Genomic DNA, 17,944 nt, shown 5'->3' with positions numbered 1-17,944 from the left:
GGCTCACAATCTAAATTCCCTATCAGTATGTCTTTGGAATGTGGGAGGAAACCGGAGTACCCGGAGGAAACCCACGCAAACACGGAGAGAACATACAAACTCTTTGCAGATGTTGTCCTTGGTGGGGTTTGAACCCAGGACTCCAGCGCTGCAAGGCTGCAGTGCTAACCACTGCGCCACCGTGCTGCCACCATGCAAAATCTCACCTAGTTGGGGTATCCTTGATCATGAGGAAGGTGAGAGATCAGCCTAAAACTATATGGGGGGGACTTGTTAATGCTCTCAAGGCAGCAGGGACCAGAGTCACCAAGAAAACCATTGGTAACACATTACGCTGTAAAGGTTTAAAATCCTGCAGTGCCCACCAGGTCCCCCTGCTCAAGAAGGCACATGTGCAGGCCAAAATTGAGGCCTTTGGCAATAACTCAACTCACCATGTTTGGAGGAAGAGAAATGCTGCCTATGACCCAAAGAACACCGTCCCAACTGTCAAGCATAGAGGTGGAAACCTGTTTTGGGGGTGTTTCTCTGTTAAGGGCATAGGACTACTTCACTGCATCAATGAGAGAATGGATGGAGCCATGTACCGTAAAATCCTAAGTGACAACCTCCTTCCCTCTGCAGGACATTAACCCCTTAAGCCCCAAGGGTGGTTTGCACGTTAATGACCGGGCCACATAGTGCCGGATGTCAGTTGCGATAGTCAGCTGACACCCGGCTGCGCTCCCCCCGTGAGCGCGACCGATTGTATATGACGTACTATCCCGTCACTGGGAATTAACCCCTTCCCGACCTGTGACGCCACGTAGGCGTCATGAAAGTCGGTGCCAATCCGACCTGTGACGCCTATGTGGCGTCATGGAGGGATCGCGTCCCTGCCGATCGGGTGAAAGGGTTACATCCAATTTCACCTGATCTGCAGGGACAGGGGAGTGGTACTTAGAGCTAGGGTTGGAAATCTGGTTAAGATTAGGCTTGTGGTTAGGGTTAGGGGTGTGTTGGGGTTAATGTGGTTGGGGTTAGGGCTGTGATTAGGGTTATGGCTACAGTTAGAGTTGGGGGTGTGTTGGGGTTAGTGTTGGAGTTAGAATTGAGGGGTTTCCACTGTTTAGGCACATCAGGGGTCTCCAAATGCAACATGGTGCCACCATTGATTCCAGCCAATCTTGCGTTCAAAAAGTCAAATGGTGCTCCCTCCGAGCCCTGATGTGCGCCCAAATAGTGGTTTACCCCCACATATGGAGTACCAGCATATTCAGGACAAACTGGGCAACAACTATCGGGGTCCAATTTCTCCTGTTACCCTTGCAAAAATAAAAAAATTGCTTGCTAAAACATAATTTTTGAGGAAAGAAAAATTATTTTTTATTTTCCCGGCTCTGCGTTATAAACTTCTGTGAAGCACTTGGGGGTTTAAAGTGGTCACCGCACATCTAGATTAGTTCCATGGGAGGTCTAGTTTCCAAAATGGGGTCACTTGTGGGGGAGCTCCAATGTTTAGGCACACAGGGGCTCTCCAAACGCGACATGGTGTCCGCTAACGATTGGAGCAAATTTTTAATTCAAAAAGTCAAATGGCGCTCCTTCCCTTCCGAGCCCTGCCGTGTGCCCAAACAGTGGTTTACCCCCACATGTGAGGTATCGTTGTACTCAGGAGATATTGCCCAATAAATTTCAGGATCCATTTTATCCTGCTGCCCATGTGGAAATAAACAAATTGTGGCTAAAAGAAATTTTTTGTGGGAAAAAAAAAGTATTTTCATTTTTATGGATAAATTTGTGAAGTACCTGGGAGTTCAAAGTGCTCAATATGCATCTAGATAAGCTCCTTGGGGGGTCTAGTTTCCAAAATGGGGTCACTTGTGGGGGAGCTCCAATGTTTAGGCACACAGGGGCTCTCCAAACGCGACATGGTGTCCGCTAAAGATTGGAGCCAATCTTTCATTGAAAAAGTCAAATGGCGCTCCTTCCCTTCCGAGCCCTGTCATGTGCCCAAACAGTGGTTCCCCCCCACATATGGGGTATCGGCGTACTCAGGACAAATTGTATAATAACTTTTGGGGTCCAGTTTCCGTTTTTACCCTTGGGAAAATAAAAAAAAATTGTTGCTAAAAAATCATTTTTGTGACTAAAAAGTTAAATGTTCATTTTTTCCTTCCATGTTGCTTCTGCTGCTGTGAAGCACCTGAAGGGTTAATAAACTTCTTGAATGTGGTTTTGAGTACCTTGAGGGGTGCAGTTTTTAGAATGGTGTCACTTTTGGGTATTTTCAGCCATATAGACCCCTCAAACTGACTTCAGATGTGAGGTGGTGCCTAAAAAAAATGGTTTTGTAAATTTCGTTGTAAAAATGAGAAATCACTGGTCAAATTTTAACACTTATAACTTCCTAGCAAAAAAAATTTTGTTTCCAAAATTGTGCTGGTGTAAAGTAGACATGTGGGTAATGTTATTTATTAACTATTTTGTGTCACATAACTCTCTCGTTTAACAGAATAAAAATTCAAAATTTGAAAATTGCCAAATTAACATTTTTTTTCACAAATAAACGCAAAAATTATCGACGTAAATTTACCACTATCATGAAGCCCAATATGTCAAGAAAAACAATTTCAGAACAGCTAGGAGCCGTTGAAGCGTTCCTGAGTTATTACCTCATAAAGGGTCACTGGTCAGAATTGCAAAAAAACGGCCAGGTCATTAAGGTCAAAATAGGCTGGGTCATGAAGGGGTTAAGTCCCAGGTCACCTCGACGGGATAGTATGTCATATGGGATTAAGGGGTTAAACATGGGTTGTGGCTGAGTCTTCCAGCAAGACAATGACCCAAAACATACAGCCAAAGAAACAAAGGAGAGGCTCAAAAAGAAGCACATTACGGTCATGGAGTGGTCTAGCCAGTCTCCAGACCTTAATCCCATAGAAAACTTGTGGAGGGAGTTGAAGCTCCGAGTTGCCAAGTGACAGCCTCAAAGTCTTAATGATTTAGCGATGATCTGCAATGAGGACTGGACCAGAATTCCTCCTGACATGTGTGCAAATCTCATCAACTACAAAAAACGTCTGACTGCTGTGCTTGCCAACAAGGGTTTTGCCACCAAGTATTAAGTCTTGTTTGCCAGAGGGATCAAATAATTATTTCTCACTGCAAAATGCAAATAACTTTATACAATGTGATTTTCTGGATTTTATTTTTGATTTTCTATCTCTCAATGTTAAAATTAACCTACCCTTAAAATTATAGACTGTTCATGTCCATATACCACTGTGCTGTATGATGTGGTGGCACACTATACATATTCCACTGTGCTGTATGATGTGGTGGCGCACTATACATGTACCACTGTGCTGTATGATGTGGTGGCGCACTATACATATACCGCTGTGCTGTATGATGTGGTGGCGCACTATACATATACCACTGTGCTGTATGATGTGGTGGCGCACTATATATATACCACTGTGCTGTATGATGTGGTGGCGCACTATACATATTCCACTGTGCTGTATGATGTGGTGGCGCACTATACATGTACCACTGTGCTGTATGATGTGGTGGCGCACTATACATATTCCACTGTGCTGTATGATGTGGTGGCGCACTATACATGTACCACTGTGCTGTATGATGTGGTGGCGCACTATACATGTACCGCTGTGCTGTATGATGTGGTGGCGCACTATACCGCTGTGCTGTATGATGTGGTGGCGCACTATACATGTACCGCTGTGCTGTATGATGTGGTGGCGCACTATACATATTCCACTGTGCTGTATGATGTGGTGGCGCACTATACATATACCGCTGTGCTGTATGATGTGGTGGCGCACTATACATGTACCGCTGTGCTGTATGATGTGGTGGCGCACTATACATGTACCGCTGTGCTGTATGATGTGGTGGCGCACTATACATGTACCGCTGTGCTGTATGATGTGGTGGCGCACTATACATGTACCACTGTGCTGTATGATGTGGTGGCGCACTATACATATTCCACTGTGCTGTATGATGTGGTGGCGCACTATACATGTACCGCTGTGCTGTATGATGTGGTGGCGCACTATACATGTACCGCTGTGCTGTATGATGTGGTGGCGCACTATACATGTACCGCTGTGCTGTATGATGTGGTGGCGCACTATACATGTACCGCTGTGCTGTATGATGTGGTGGCGCACTATACATGTACCACTGTGCTGTATGATGTGGTGGCGCACTATATATATACCACTGTGCTGTGCTTTTCAGCCGCTGTCGTCTCTAAGGGTATGTGTCCACGTTCAGGATTGCATCAGGATTTGGTCAGGATTTTTCATCAGTATTTGTAGCCAAAACCAGGAGTGGGTGATAAATGCAAAAGTGGAGCATATGTTTCTATTATACATTTCCTGTAATTGTTCCACTCCTGGTTTTGGCTTACAAATACTGATGAAAAGTCCTGACCAAATCCTGATGCAATCCTGAACGTGGACACATACCCTTAGAATTTTGTGATATTTTCCTACAACCTTGGCTCCATTTAGAACTTTGTTTTGTGTTGAGATAATGGACAGGAATTCCAGAAAAGTTACCCCTCCTCCCCATAAGTCTTCATCTTGACTCTTTTCTGCAATCCTCCAGTAATATTTACTTTCTTGAGCTGCTTCTTACCAAACTTCCCTCCATTGTAACACTTTGTAGCAGATTACAGCCCAATAAATACGTGTACAGCTGTGATAAATGGAGTGTAAAGGTACCGTCACACTTAGCGACGCTGCAGCCATACCGACAACGATCCGGATCGCTGCAGCGTTGCTGTTTGGTCGCTGGAGAGCTGTCACACAGACCGCTCTCCAGCGACCAACGATGCCGGTAACCAGGGTAAACATCGGGTAACTAAGCGCAGGGCCGCGCTTAGTAACCCGATGTTTACCCTGGTTACCATCCTAAAAGTAAACAAAAAACAAACACTACATACTTACCTACCGCTGTCTGTCCCCGGCGCTCTGCTTCTCTGCACTCCTCCTGTACTGTCTGTGTGAGCACAGCGGCCGGAAAGCAGAGCGGTGACGTCACCGCTCTGCTTTCCGGCTGACCGACACTCACAGCCAGAGCAGGAGGAGTGCAGAGCGCAGCGCTGGAGGACAGACGGCTGTAGGTAAGTATGTAGTGTTTGTTTTTTTTTACTTTTAGGATGGTAACCAGGGTAAACATCGGGTTACTAAGCGCGGCCCTGCGCTTAGTTACCCGATGTTTACCCTGGTTACCAGTGAAGACATCGCTGAATCGGTGTCACACACGCCGATCCAGCGATGTCTGCGGGGAGTCCAGCGACTAAATAAAGTTCTGGACTTTCTTCCCCGACCAGCGACAGCACAGCAGGGGCCTGATCGCTGCTGCCTGTCACACTGGACGATATCGCTAGCGAGGACGCTGCAACGTCACGGATCGCTAGCGATATCGTCTAGTGTGACTGTACCTTTAAGCTGTGTCCACATGTCATGGTGAGATTTTCTTAGAATATGACCTTTTGCCTGGAGTCTGAAAAATTGGAAAAACAGTGAAGTGTGAATACAATTTAAAAGGAATTTGTCAGCAGAATGTCACCCCCTAAACGATGTATCTGCACATGTAGCTGTTTCAAGGACAAGCCCAGCAATATCTTTACATGGCCGTCCTGTTTTTCCATTACTGAGAAATAGCCATTGGAATTTGATATGCAAATCAGGCTGAAGAGCTCTGGGTAGATCTGAAGTCTGTTACTCCAGCTCTATTCTCCCAGCACCGCCGCCTCCTGCTTGATGGCTCCTTTGCCTGAAGTCGCTCAGCATGGAGACCATCAGTCAAGCAGGAGGAGGTGGTGGCGCTCATCAGAGAATAGAGCTGGAGTGACAGAGGCTTTAGATCTACCATAGCTCTTCAGCCTCATTTGCGTATTAATTTTTTCCCTAACAGAGGACCGGACTGGTCATGTAAAGTTATTGCTGGATTTGTCTGTAAAATAGCTACATGCGCATATACATAGTTTTGAGGGTGAAATTCCCCAAAACCCCATCCAAATGTAGTCAGGAGAGGAGGGGATCAGTACAGTCAAATTAACAAGATGAGCTTCTCAATTATTAGGGGTCTTTTGAACGATCAGTGTTGGGGGGGATGTCGTGGGCAGCGCGAATCGGGCTCTAAACTCAGTCAGGTGGCGTGTAAGTCGGAAGGATATCTGAACGCAATGCTCGGACTGGCCGGTGGCTCCCCCGATCCGAGCGTGACGGCTATATAGAAATATTCAGATCGGAAGAGTCGCCGACCAGTCCGATGATTGCGTTTCCATCTCTGTCTGATTTGACTGTGTCTCCTTGATGCGTTTTTTCTGCAGCGTTTCCGGGAATACAGACTGTGAGCGGTTGGATCGGCCTCAGACAAGTCATTCTAGTTGCATAGTGGCAACCGACAGCTCTCCCCCTGTGTGTATTGTAGGGAGGGGAGAAGTGGCCGGAGGTGGAGAAGTGGCCGGAGGTATTAGTGTCTGAACCATGGCCACCATGGAGCAGCTGTAAGTTACCTTATAGGTAGTGTTGTGGTAATGGCACCATTTTTTATCTTTGTTTTATATTTTTAACTAGGTCACCAAAAATTACTGAATAACCCATGTCTAATTTCCGACATCTTGGTTTTGACTATCCCTTTTAGTGCTCACTCACCCTGGTGTAGATCTCAAGTGACAGAATCGGGCCAGTTATGATAATGACACTCGGCCCAAACTCTGTCTGGTCTGAGTGTAATCTGATTTTCTCCGCCTGAGAGAATCACAGCACAAGTGTGGAGGAGAACTTAATTTTTCCATCTTCACCGTCTCAGTGAGTGCACTCGGATGTCATCTAAGTGCAGTCCGATGTATGGTCTAATGTTTCACAGAGTCGCTTGATCTGAATATCCACTCTGCATGAGAAAATGATGGCAGATCTGCCCCATAGTATGACATGGGCTGAGTGCTGTGTGATAAAATGTCAGCTAGCACTCGGCCATGTTATCCTCCCGTGTGAGCGAGCCCTTACACTTAGTCTACATATTCCTTACCGTCTGCTCCTTGGTGTGAGGTCCTTTGTATACTCGGTGTATGAACCTGTTGATCTTGGGATGCTTGCTCTGTGCCGGCAGGATAAACAATGGCGTCCTGGCGCACTAGCTGGTACCCTGCCCTGCAGTATGTGTGCACAGGGTTATAAGCAATGATTACAGTCCACCTTCATTGAGTTTAGGAACATGCCTTCTGCACAGTTGACTGATGTCTGGGACTTGTAGTTCATTGTACTTTTAAACGAACATTTACTAAGTTAAACAGTTGTTCCACAAAATAAAAATGGTGATTGTTTGGGTCTAACCACTGGGGCTGTGATCACAGGGTGCCAGTAGGTTGTTGTAGTCGCCTGGGACCCTGTGAATCCCTGTCATGGCTACCATCTTAGTTCTCCTGTGATACTCAGCCTGTGAATGGGTTCATTTTGCAATGTAGCATTACAATAGACAGAAGAGACAGTTATATGGTCGCAGGTTTAGTCCCCTACAGGGGCTAAAGTAAAAAAAACAATAGTTTTAAAATATAAAAGATTCTAATTACCTGTTGGACTTAGTCAGAATGTTTTTTTATTGCACTAAACTGTCATAAAGACAACACTAAGAAAAAAAAAAAAGTGGTGGAATTGTTTTTTTGTTTTTTCCCCTCCATTGTTCAGCTTGTTTTATGGTAAAATAATGTCTTTAAACTGCAACTCGTTCTTCAAAAAACAAGCTCTGGCTCTAAGTAGGGAGAAATTGAAAGTTAAGAAAGTGAAGTAGTCTGGTCATAAAGAGGTTAACCATCTTAGATGTGTGATCATTACCTCACATGCTAATTGTCTCTTCAGAGAGGAAGAGGACTTGAACTCTATCCCCAACTATTGGCAGTAGCAATCCTAAAAGTTAATGTTCCTTACATGAGCATTGTGGCAAGGCTCGTTAAAGGGTCAATAGTGACTTTTAGGATTGCTATTTCCAGTAGGTGGCGCTACAGTTCTAGTCCTCCACGCTAAAGAGAATTTTGCATATTTAATTTCCCAGAGGCGCATGCATGGCATCTAAATCTCCTCACTCTGACATGCCAGGCTAGGCATGTCACTCTCCACAAGGAGAAACCTTACCACTCAGATCCCATAACGTCATAAGAACAGGGGCTTCTGAGCTCCATGCTTGGGATTGATAGGGGTCCTAGCAGATAGTGATAAATTATTGTAGTGGACCAACCCCTTTAGGAAGAAGCCATCCCCTTTACATACAATGTACATTTTCCCAGTATGTGGGCGTTGAGATGTTTTGCCGTTGTCTGGTCTGTCATGTGATAATGTGTATTAGAATATCATCACAACGTTTCAGTTTAAATTTCAGTTTTTCAATACAAAAAGTGAAGCTCATAGAGTCATTACACACAGTGATCTATTTCAAGTGTTTATTTCTGTTAATGTTGATGATTATGGCTTACAGCCAATGAAAACCCAAAAGTCATTATCTCAGTAAACTTGAATAATTGATGGAAAACACCTGCAAAGGCTTCCTAAGTTTTAAAAGGTCTCTTAGATGGTGTCAGTAGGCTCCACAATCATGGGGACGATTGCTGACTTGACAGATGTCCAGAAGGCAGTCATTGACACACTCCACAAGGAGGGTAAGCCACAAAAGGTCATTGCTAAAGAAGCTGGCTGTTCACAGAGTGCTGTATCCAAGCATATTAATGGAAAGTTGAGTGGAAGGAAAAAGTGTGGTAGAAAAATGTGCACAAGCAGCTGGGATAACCGCAGCCTTGAAAGAATTGTTAAGAAACGGCCATTCAAAAAGTTGGGTTAGATTCACAAGGAGTGGACTGCTGCTGAAATCATTGTTTCATGAGCCACCACACACAGACGTATCCAGGACATGGGCTACAAGTGTTGCATTCCTTGTGTGAAGCCACTCATGGCCAATAGACAACGCCAGAAGCGTCTTACCTGGGCCAAGGAGAAAAAGAACTGGACCATTGCCCAGTGGTCCAAGGTGTTTTGAGATTAAAGTAAATTTTGCATTTCACTTGGAAATCAAGGTCCCAGAGTCTGGAGGAAGAGTGGAGAGGTCACAATCCAAGCTGCTTGAGGTCTAGGGTGAAGTTTCCACAATCAGTGATGGTTTGGGGAGCCATGTCATCTGCAGGTGTAGGTCCACTGTGTTTTATCAAGACCAAAGTCAGTACAGCCGTCTACCAGGAAATTTTAGAGCACTTCATGCTTCCCTCTGCCGACAAGCATTTTGGAGATGGAAATGTCATTCTCCAGCAGGACTTGGCACCTATCCATGTGGCCAAAAGTACCAACACCTGGTTTAAAAACAACAGTATCACTGTGCTTGATTGGCCAGGGAACTCGCCTGACCTTAACCCCATAGAGAATCAATGGAGTATTGTCAAGAGTAAGAGGAGACACCAGACCAACAATGCAGACGAGCTGAAGGCTGATATCAAAGCAACCTTGGCTTCCATAACCCCTCAGCATTGCCACAGGCTGATCACCTCTGTGCAATACCGCATTGATGCAAAAGGAGCCCCGACCAAGTATTGAGTGCATTTACTGAACATACATTTCAGTAGGCCAACATTTTGGATTTTAAAATCATTTTTTCAAGCTGGTGTTATAAAGTTTTCTAATTTACTAAGATAATGACTTTGGGATTTTCATTGGCTGTAAGCCAAAATCATCAACATTAACAGAAAAAAACTTGAAATAGATCACTCTGTAATGATTCTATATGAGTTTTGCTTTTTGGATTGAAGAACTTAAATAAACGTTTTGATGAGATTCCTATTTTGTGAGAAGCCCCTGTATATTCAGTGGGTGCCTCTGTAGCTCTGTACATACAGTGCCATGTGGTTGCTGGCAGATGTGGGCAGCTATGTGCACTCGCTGCTTGTAGTCCTGCTTTCTCACACAGGTGTGTGACATTGACGGCGCAGTATACAGAGGAGGGTCCCATCTTTTCACATCGGCGCCCCTGTGGGCTGCACACCACCTGCTCTCATGGTGCTGTAATCTGACTACCTGGTAACAGGGCGGGATGGTTGGAATTTGGCCTTTACACAATCCCAGTGTTTGTTCCTGCAGACCGTGCGTATACTGCGTCTGCAGCAGGACGGGATCATCAGTGTTCACATTCCTGTTTCATCCGTCTCTGGATTCCTGGCTATGACTCCATTTCTGCACCAGTGTCTCTGCTTCCTATTGGCCGGGCCACTATGGGGTAGACAGGTTGTTGTAACCAGGACGGTGCGCTGCCATTCATCATATAAGCAGGAGCATGATGACTTTTTACACTTTGTTTCTGGTATTTCATGTGCAGGTTGTATCTGTGTTGCGGGTAGACTCGCAGGGGGCGGGAGTCCTCTGTTTATTGTCGATAGGTGGTCTCCTTATGGGTTTTTGGACAGCTGTATGACACAGAAGAAAATATGTAATCTTGGAATCTTTACCGGCCCCCCCCCCCCCCCACCCCGACCTCAATATATCCTGCAAAACCTCGACTTGGCCAAATGTCCAATTATCTCTTCTTCAGAGACTAAAGCATTTGCCATAAGGAATTATTTAGCATAAATCCATAATGCACCATCGATGCGAAGACTGTAAGAATCACTGGACAAGGCTTGTGTACCGTATAACTATATGGCTGGAGTCACAGCGGCGTATCTCATCCGCAGGGATATGGTAGTGACCTCTGCTCCAGCTCTGCCGAGTGTCAGCTCTGTGCTCCCATCCATCACACAGCTGGGGAGGAGGCGGAAAATGACCTTCTCCATCTCCTCTGCTGTCGGCTTACATTGCGCTGCACTTGGATGATAAGAGTGCTGTGTGTTGTCACTCGCTCCCATAGACTTGTATGAGTGAGCCGAGACTCGCAGCCTTCGCAGCATGCTGCCATTGTTCTATCATGCCGAATGGCAGATCTGAGCTGCCCCATAGAGCATCACTGGGCCAGTGCTATGCCATGTTTTATCACATAGCACTCAGCCATGTTATGCATCACTGTATTTCCATGTAACTGTTTTGAGTTACATGTTGAAGAAGCTACCAACATTTATTCTACTCGTGGGACGTTTCCACTGCTGAATTCCCACAGTGGGCAGTCCACAGCTGATCCAACAATTCTTGCAGATTCTGCTGTGGAAATGCTTTGGCCTCAGACTTCCATCTTTGCATTGCAAAATATCCTCTGAAAATCCTTATCCTAAATTGACACACTGCATGATTAATCTCATCTGCAAAATGCTGCAGATTTTATGCTTGGAAAATCCAACCTGTGTGCACATAGCCTACCATGAGCACCATATGGCGGCACACTTAATCCAGCCCTGTAGAGCCTCTGTACAGGGTCTGTGCACACAGCTATTACCTAGCGCGCACATATTGAGTTCCTGTTGCTTTCACCTATGGGTAACGCATTTGCTTCTTTGGCAGATTATCCTGGTAATGTGAGATCATGATGACCCTCCGATTAGAAGGAGCAGTGAAGCTGCAGATACATCTCCCTCCGGTGTGCAGAGTGTAAGCCTCCCATCAGGAATAGAAGCTGTGCTGTAAATGTGGTGAGCGTGCAGCACACAGATCCACACGAACAGCACCAATCCGCTCACCCCTTCCCAGCTGTATACAGAATAATCCCCCACACTGACCCCTCTCAGATCTGTGGGGACAGACCCCAGTCCCGGGACCGCTGAGCTGTGCGGAGCTTGGGACCCTGCTTACTGCCGCTTATTTGGTAATGGTTCTGTTTGGAGCCTTTTTTATTTGATGTCCTCGGTCACAGTGTCTGGACCTGTTTTCCTGAAGTGCGTGTTTGCGGCCGACCGAGGAGTCGTCTCGTCATCTGTAAGTCTAATTATGCCTGTGCGCTGGGAGCGCAAGTCCTTCTGTAATAGGAAATCCTGCAGGGAACTTCCTTCTATATCCACATTCTTAGGCTGTGGAGCCCGGTATCCTTTTTCCTGTTGAGCTGAGCTTACTTTACACTCATTATGGGGCGCAGATGAGACCTGCTGTTTGTGCACCTGCAGGCAAAAGTCATGGTTTACGGTGTGGTCCGGATCTCGCGGCTTTGTTCTAACCTTGTATCCAGAACTTCAGGTAGGATCCTATTTATACCTGTGCCAGAGCAAGAACTGGGTTGTGTGCCCATCGGCCCATTCATGTCCACTGCAAATATACGGCAGCCGCTGGCACTTTATCTTCCCATCCGGTCACTGGATTTTCTCACCCTAAACCTCCATCGCACTAGATAGTGTACCATCCTCAACGTTTCCCTATGTAAATAAATTACATCTCAAGAGTCATCTGGTGCTGCTATATGGGAGAAGGCAGTTTGGTTCCATTCTTGGCTTGATCCCGGCTGGGATATGTCATCCACAGCCAAATCCTGGCGAGTGGGGTCTCGTGTGGGGGGCACTGTGGGGAGGCCATGTGTGGCACCAGGGCTGTGGAATCATTAAGCCAAACCTCCGACTCCCCAATTTCCATGACTTCGGCTCCACCAAAATGAACTCTCACTCCACAGCCCTGTGTGGCACTGATTTTGGGTTTTATTTTGAACACGTGCCATATGCGGTCTGCACCAGAGTGCCCTGTGGCGGATGTTATCCACGGTGATGGCGACATCCTCAGCATGTGCAGCTTGTGAACTCGGGCTCATTTTACAGATTCTGTATTTAAAAGCATTTATCTTAATCTTCTTTCTCTTCTGTCTAAATATTTCTTGCAACGCAAATCGGTTTCAATGGGAAAAATTGTATTGATTCTTCTGAGGGGAATGCCAGGCGTCTGTCGCCAGTACAGGGCCCCTATGGGATCAGGCTTTATGAACCGTTTTAACCCCTTAGTGATGGAGCCAAATTTTAAAAATCTGACCAGTGTCACTTTGTGATAATAACTCTGGAACACTTCAACAAATCCCAGTGATTTTGAGAATGTTTTTTCGTGACACATTATACTTTATGATAATGGTAAATTTAGGTCGATATGTTTTGTTTATTTTTTAAAAATATCAAAAATTTGTGAAAAATGTTAAAAAATTAGCAATGTCAAACTTTTAATGATTATCCCTTTAATCCAGATAGTCATACCACAAAAAAGCATTAATAAATAACATTTCCCTCATGTCTGCTTTACATTAGCACCATTTATAAAATGTTATTTTAATTTGTTAGCTTTTTAAGAGGTTTAATAATGTAGCAGCAATTTTTCATTTTTTCATGGGAAGTAAAACATTTTTTTTTTTTTTCTTTTTTTAGGGACCTTTCCAGGTTTGAAATTACTTTAGGGGTCCTGTATATTGGTAAACCCCCAAAAGTCATACCATTTTAAAAACTGCACCTCCTGACACACTGAAAACTGCAGTCAGGTTGTCTGTTAACCCTTCATGTGCTTTTCAGGAATGAATGCACAGTGGCATGACGGGAATGAAAATGTGTATTTTTACCACCTAAATGCCGCTAACTTCTGAACAGGTTACAACAGCCGTCAGACTCTAAGGTTAGGGTCACATTACGTTATGTGACCGCGTTTAACGGACTACGTTACACCGCGGCATAACGCGGTGTAACGTAGTCCGTTAACGCCACCATTGCCTGTAATGGCAAACGCATCGCTAGCGCACGCCCACATTGGGCATGCGCTAGCGATGTGCCGTCATTTGAGTGACGGACCCCGAATGCTGCTTGCAGCGTTCGCGGTCCGTTCCTCGCTAGCGCAGATCGGGGATCTGCACTAGCAGGATCGGCTAACGCGATCCCTTTTGAGACATTGCGTTAGCGCAGTCCGTAGCGCTGTGCGCTAAACGGACTGCCCTAATGCAATGTGACCCTAGCCTTAGGCCGCTATTTGGTCGTGAATTGCCATGGCAAACATCAGGACCACACAATCATCATCTTGGGGCACAAATTGGGATAAAGAGGAATCCCCCACACTCTGTTAACCATTTATATGATGTAGTCACTATTGACAGCAGCATCTAAGGGGTTAAACAGATTTTGACGGTGCAAACACTCATCCTGGCTGATGCAGCAAGTTGTCAGCTATATCGTACAGCCAGTAGATGCTGTATTGTCACCTGTATGGGAATGCTATTCTGTTATATCTCAGGTCAGTTAAAAGACGTATTGGCTGTCATTAAGGGGTTAATCCCTGCAGATCTATAATACATGTACCAAGTGGCTTTTGAGTGTGTAGCTTGTGCCTGTGCTGCAGTTGAGGTGGTGTGTAACTGGCGTTGTGAAACGAGCTGTCATCACGGCAGGATTTCCTCCGCACACGGCTGAGCGCAGGCAGCTCTGCGTTTCCACGTGTGCATTCCTGCTATACAGATGTGACCTGTTTCCCAGAATGAAGCAGCTAGGAAGGGTGGACATTTGGGAAGAGCTCTGCCATCCTGAATTTATTCAGTGGATCCAACCAAAGCTGAGTGTACAGTACATAAATACTGAACTCTGTGTTTTATAACGCACAACCTCAGTAAGGCTGGCGGCACACATAAAGCGGACGGCGCACCTTGGGATGGAGTCTTTTTGCTGAGTTTTTGGAGCCGAAACTCTTTTGAGGATTATTTTGAGTTTCTGCGCTTACCCTTTTAGATGACTGTCGGCTCCACGCTCGTGTGGGCGATTGTTTGTTCTTCTGACTGTACACATGTATGCTCAGCTGAGCAGAGCGTGCACGTATTCTGCATGGGGAAAGGAGAGGAAGCGGCTGTCAGACATCTGGGGCCTTATTCCTCTGGGAGCTGACCATAGCTTCACAGATCGGGGATACATGGTAGAATACAAGCTGTATAGGCCATCCACATATTGCAGTTTTGCACATTGATAGCTGATTCTCGACTCTTTAGAGGGAACCTGTCACTAGATTGACGCTGCCCTAACCACAGGCAGAATGAATCTGAGCCTCGCACCCAGGTATGTCTTACTGTCACTCACAAACCGCGTGGGGCACCAGTAGACAAGTTGGGTGTCTCCCTTTAGTCCTCAGCCGGTTTTGCAAACTTTTTTTTTTCTGAGAAGTCACGGTAATCGAGTGAAACATGCCTGACTCGAGTTGTGAAGCGTTAATCTAATGACTGGTTCCTAGAGGGATTGTCTAAAATGTGATAAAAGGAGTTTTTTTTTCTCTCCCCCAGTTGATAATGATTTAGTTAATCCCACTTTCTAGATGTCTCTCCTTATCTTATGCAACCAGATTTCTTACATTCACTTCCTCCATAGCCCAAGATCTGGGTGTTAGGAGAGAGGAGGAATGTACAGGTGTGTAGGACCTGCACGTACAGGACTTGCAGCTTGTGAATCACAGCATTACTAATCCCGTCACTGTACATGAAATACAGCCTGTACATCGGGAACTGTTCACCAGGGACTGCAGTTCTATAAAGTTCTGGGCATTTGGGGTTGCCTTGCCTCGCCTACTTCTGCAGCAGAGGGGCGCTAATGATGTCACAGCTGCACATTCGCCCGGTGCACGCGTGCACGATGATCGGTGAGAGGTGGCTGCTCATTAGAGATTTTGGGCAGTAGTTTTCTGAAGTACTGTATGTGCCATTTTTATCATTGAAGGATGATGCTGTGGACTTCATTGCCAAATGTTACAGAAGCGTCCAATCCATCTCCGCTGTGATGTGTGGACAGGTCTTGATTTCCATTGATCAGATGCACATCTGTTATTTATAATGAGCATCGAATTACAGGACCCAACAACAGCTCCACAAAATCAACTATTTGTCAGTTAGCGGCCATCCACAACCACAGGTAATAAACACATGCCATTGGGTGTAAGATGTCATTGTCACCGAAAGCTCCTGCACTTGTTCTCTGTCTCAGATGGGCATGGCTTAGTCGTCACTACGAGACCCTACACTGCAATAAACGTACTGATGTGACGTGACTGTAGCATTACACTGTAGGATTACACCACGGGACCCTACACTGCAGTAAAGGTACATGTGGATGTGCACCAATGAATACAGAGATCGTAAAAACATTTTAATATAATGCTGGTCATACAGGGACACAGAAGGTGTTTTTTGGGGTAGTCTCAGGGGCAAAAAATGCCACCGCGTGCTCCAACATGTGCTGCCTCAGACCATGTATTTTCCTAGAGGCATTTATTCTGTGGTGGTCCATAGAGCTGCCAGAGACCACTGTACGTGCCCATTACGATATATATATATAACCTGACAGCAGATTCATTCTGTCCAAACTACATTCCGCATGAAACTAAAACCATGGAAAGGTGACCAGGGCGGAGCGAGTTCCCTCTGACCTGCTTCTTGGTCTAGTTGTGTTGGTCACCTTGTTCCTGCCCATTTTGTTTTTTAATGGTAGCTTGTGTTTTTTGAAATTCTGCATTGTCAGAGTAAAGCCCACACGTTTGACATAACAGCTGGTGTCTGATACTCTCCGCCTTGGTTTGGGCAGCATGAATCACCTGTTGGCTCCTGGGTTGCCTTTTAAGCTGCAGTCCGGATGCCTCCACAAATTGAAATCTTAAAGGGAACCTGTCACCCCGTTTTTTTCAGATTGAGATAAAAATACTGTTAAATAGGGCCTGCGCTGTGCGTTACAATAGTGTATGTAGTGTACAGTGATTCCCCACCTATGCTGCGAAATACATTACCAAAGTCGCCGTTTTCGCCTGGCAATCAGGCTGGTCAGGTCAGGTGGGCGTGGTGACATCGCTGTTTCTTCCCCAGCTTTCCGTTGGTGGCGTAGTGGTGTGCGCATGTCCAAGTTACGAATCCACTGTGCGCACGTGAAGAAACAGCGCGCGAGTTTGCATCTCGGCTTCAGGAAAATGGCCGCCGCGATCTCCATCTGCGCACGCGTGGCATCCCGCGGCCATTTTCCTGAAGCCCCGTGCAGCAGAGCACTCCATCTGCGCACGCGCGGCCTCAGGAAGATGGCCGCCCCCACCGATGACAAGGGTAATAGCGCAGATCACGCGCTGTTTCTTCACGTGCGCACAGTCGATTCGGCACTTGGACATGCGCACACCACTACGCCACCAACAGAAAGCTGGGGAAGAAACAGCGATGTCACCACGCCCACCTGACCTGACCAGCCTGATTGCCAGGCGAAAACGGCGACTTTGGTAATGTATTTCGCAGCATAGGTGGGGAATCAGGGTACACTACATACACTATAGTAACGCACAGCGCAGGCCCTATTTAACAGTATTTATAGCTCAATCTGAAAAAACGGGGTGACAGGTTCCCTTTAAGGTACGTTCCCATGGGACAATAAAATAGTGGATTCTCCATTCAAACCTTGCAGCTTCTTACAGTATTGGCTTTATAAATCTGCAGCTGCATCACATCTATTGTGGTGTACTTATTTATTTGTGCTAAATGTCCAACTGGGGGTCTGTATGTAGGGCTAAAGCTTAGAACAAGGATGAATTCTCATCGCCACACAATAAAAGGAAAAAGAATAGATTTACCTGTGGCCAAATATTTTTGTATCCCTGATAACAGCACCATTGACATGAAATTACAAGTATTAAAAGGTAACTTCAAATCTGAGAGACGGCAAGATCTGGGAGTATAAACTCATGATCCTCAACCATCTTTTGTAGATTGTGAACCCTCGTGGGCAGAGAGGATCACAACTGTTTATCCTTCTCCCGTAATGGTAGTTCTGCTTCACGTCACCTGTCTTATCTATTTCATTATTTCTGTGCCCTGTTGTGTTATAAATGTGACTCTTCAGATTTTTTATTAGTCTTTGCCTGATGAAGAGACCTGTGTAGTCTCGAAAGCTTGCAATTTATTACCATCTTTTCAGTTAGCCATTAACCCCTTCACCCCCGGAGCTTTTTCCGCTTTTTCATTTTCGTTTTTTGCTCCCCTCCTTCCCAGAGCCATAACTTTTTTGTTTTTC

The 17,944-nt window shown here is 45.7% G+C and overlaps 1 protein-coding gene across 3 annotated transcripts in view; it reads left to right on the top strand.

Moving 5' to 3' along the window:
* PAK2 (p21 (RAC1) activated kinase 2) overlaps positions 1 to 17,944 on the top strand; it is a 62,359-nt gene that overhangs the window by 10,995 nt on the left and 33,420 nt on the right. The window contains exon 1 of one of the 3 annotated variants that reach the window (XM_069727896.1): positions 12,134 to 12,152. The exons of the other annotated variants lie outside the window; for them this stretch is intronic. The gene's annotated coding sequence lies outside the window, so the exon portion shown is untranslated. Of the gene's footprint in view, positions 1 to 12,133; positions 12,153 to 17,944 lie in introns of those variants that run through there. 3 annotated transcript variants of the gene reach the window in all.

The sequence above is a fragment of the Ranitomeya imitator genome, chromosome 5 (genome assembly GCF_032444005.1).
Source record: "Ranitomeya imitator isolate aRanImi1 chromosome 5, aRanImi1.pri, whole genome shotgun sequence".
Taxonomy (NCBI): Eukaryota; Metazoa; Chordata; class Amphibia; order Anura; family Dendrobatidae; genus Ranitomeya; species Ranitomeya imitator.
The sequence above is the reverse complement of the archived record's forward strand: the minus strand, read 5'-3'. Positions and strand labels throughout refer to the sequence as shown.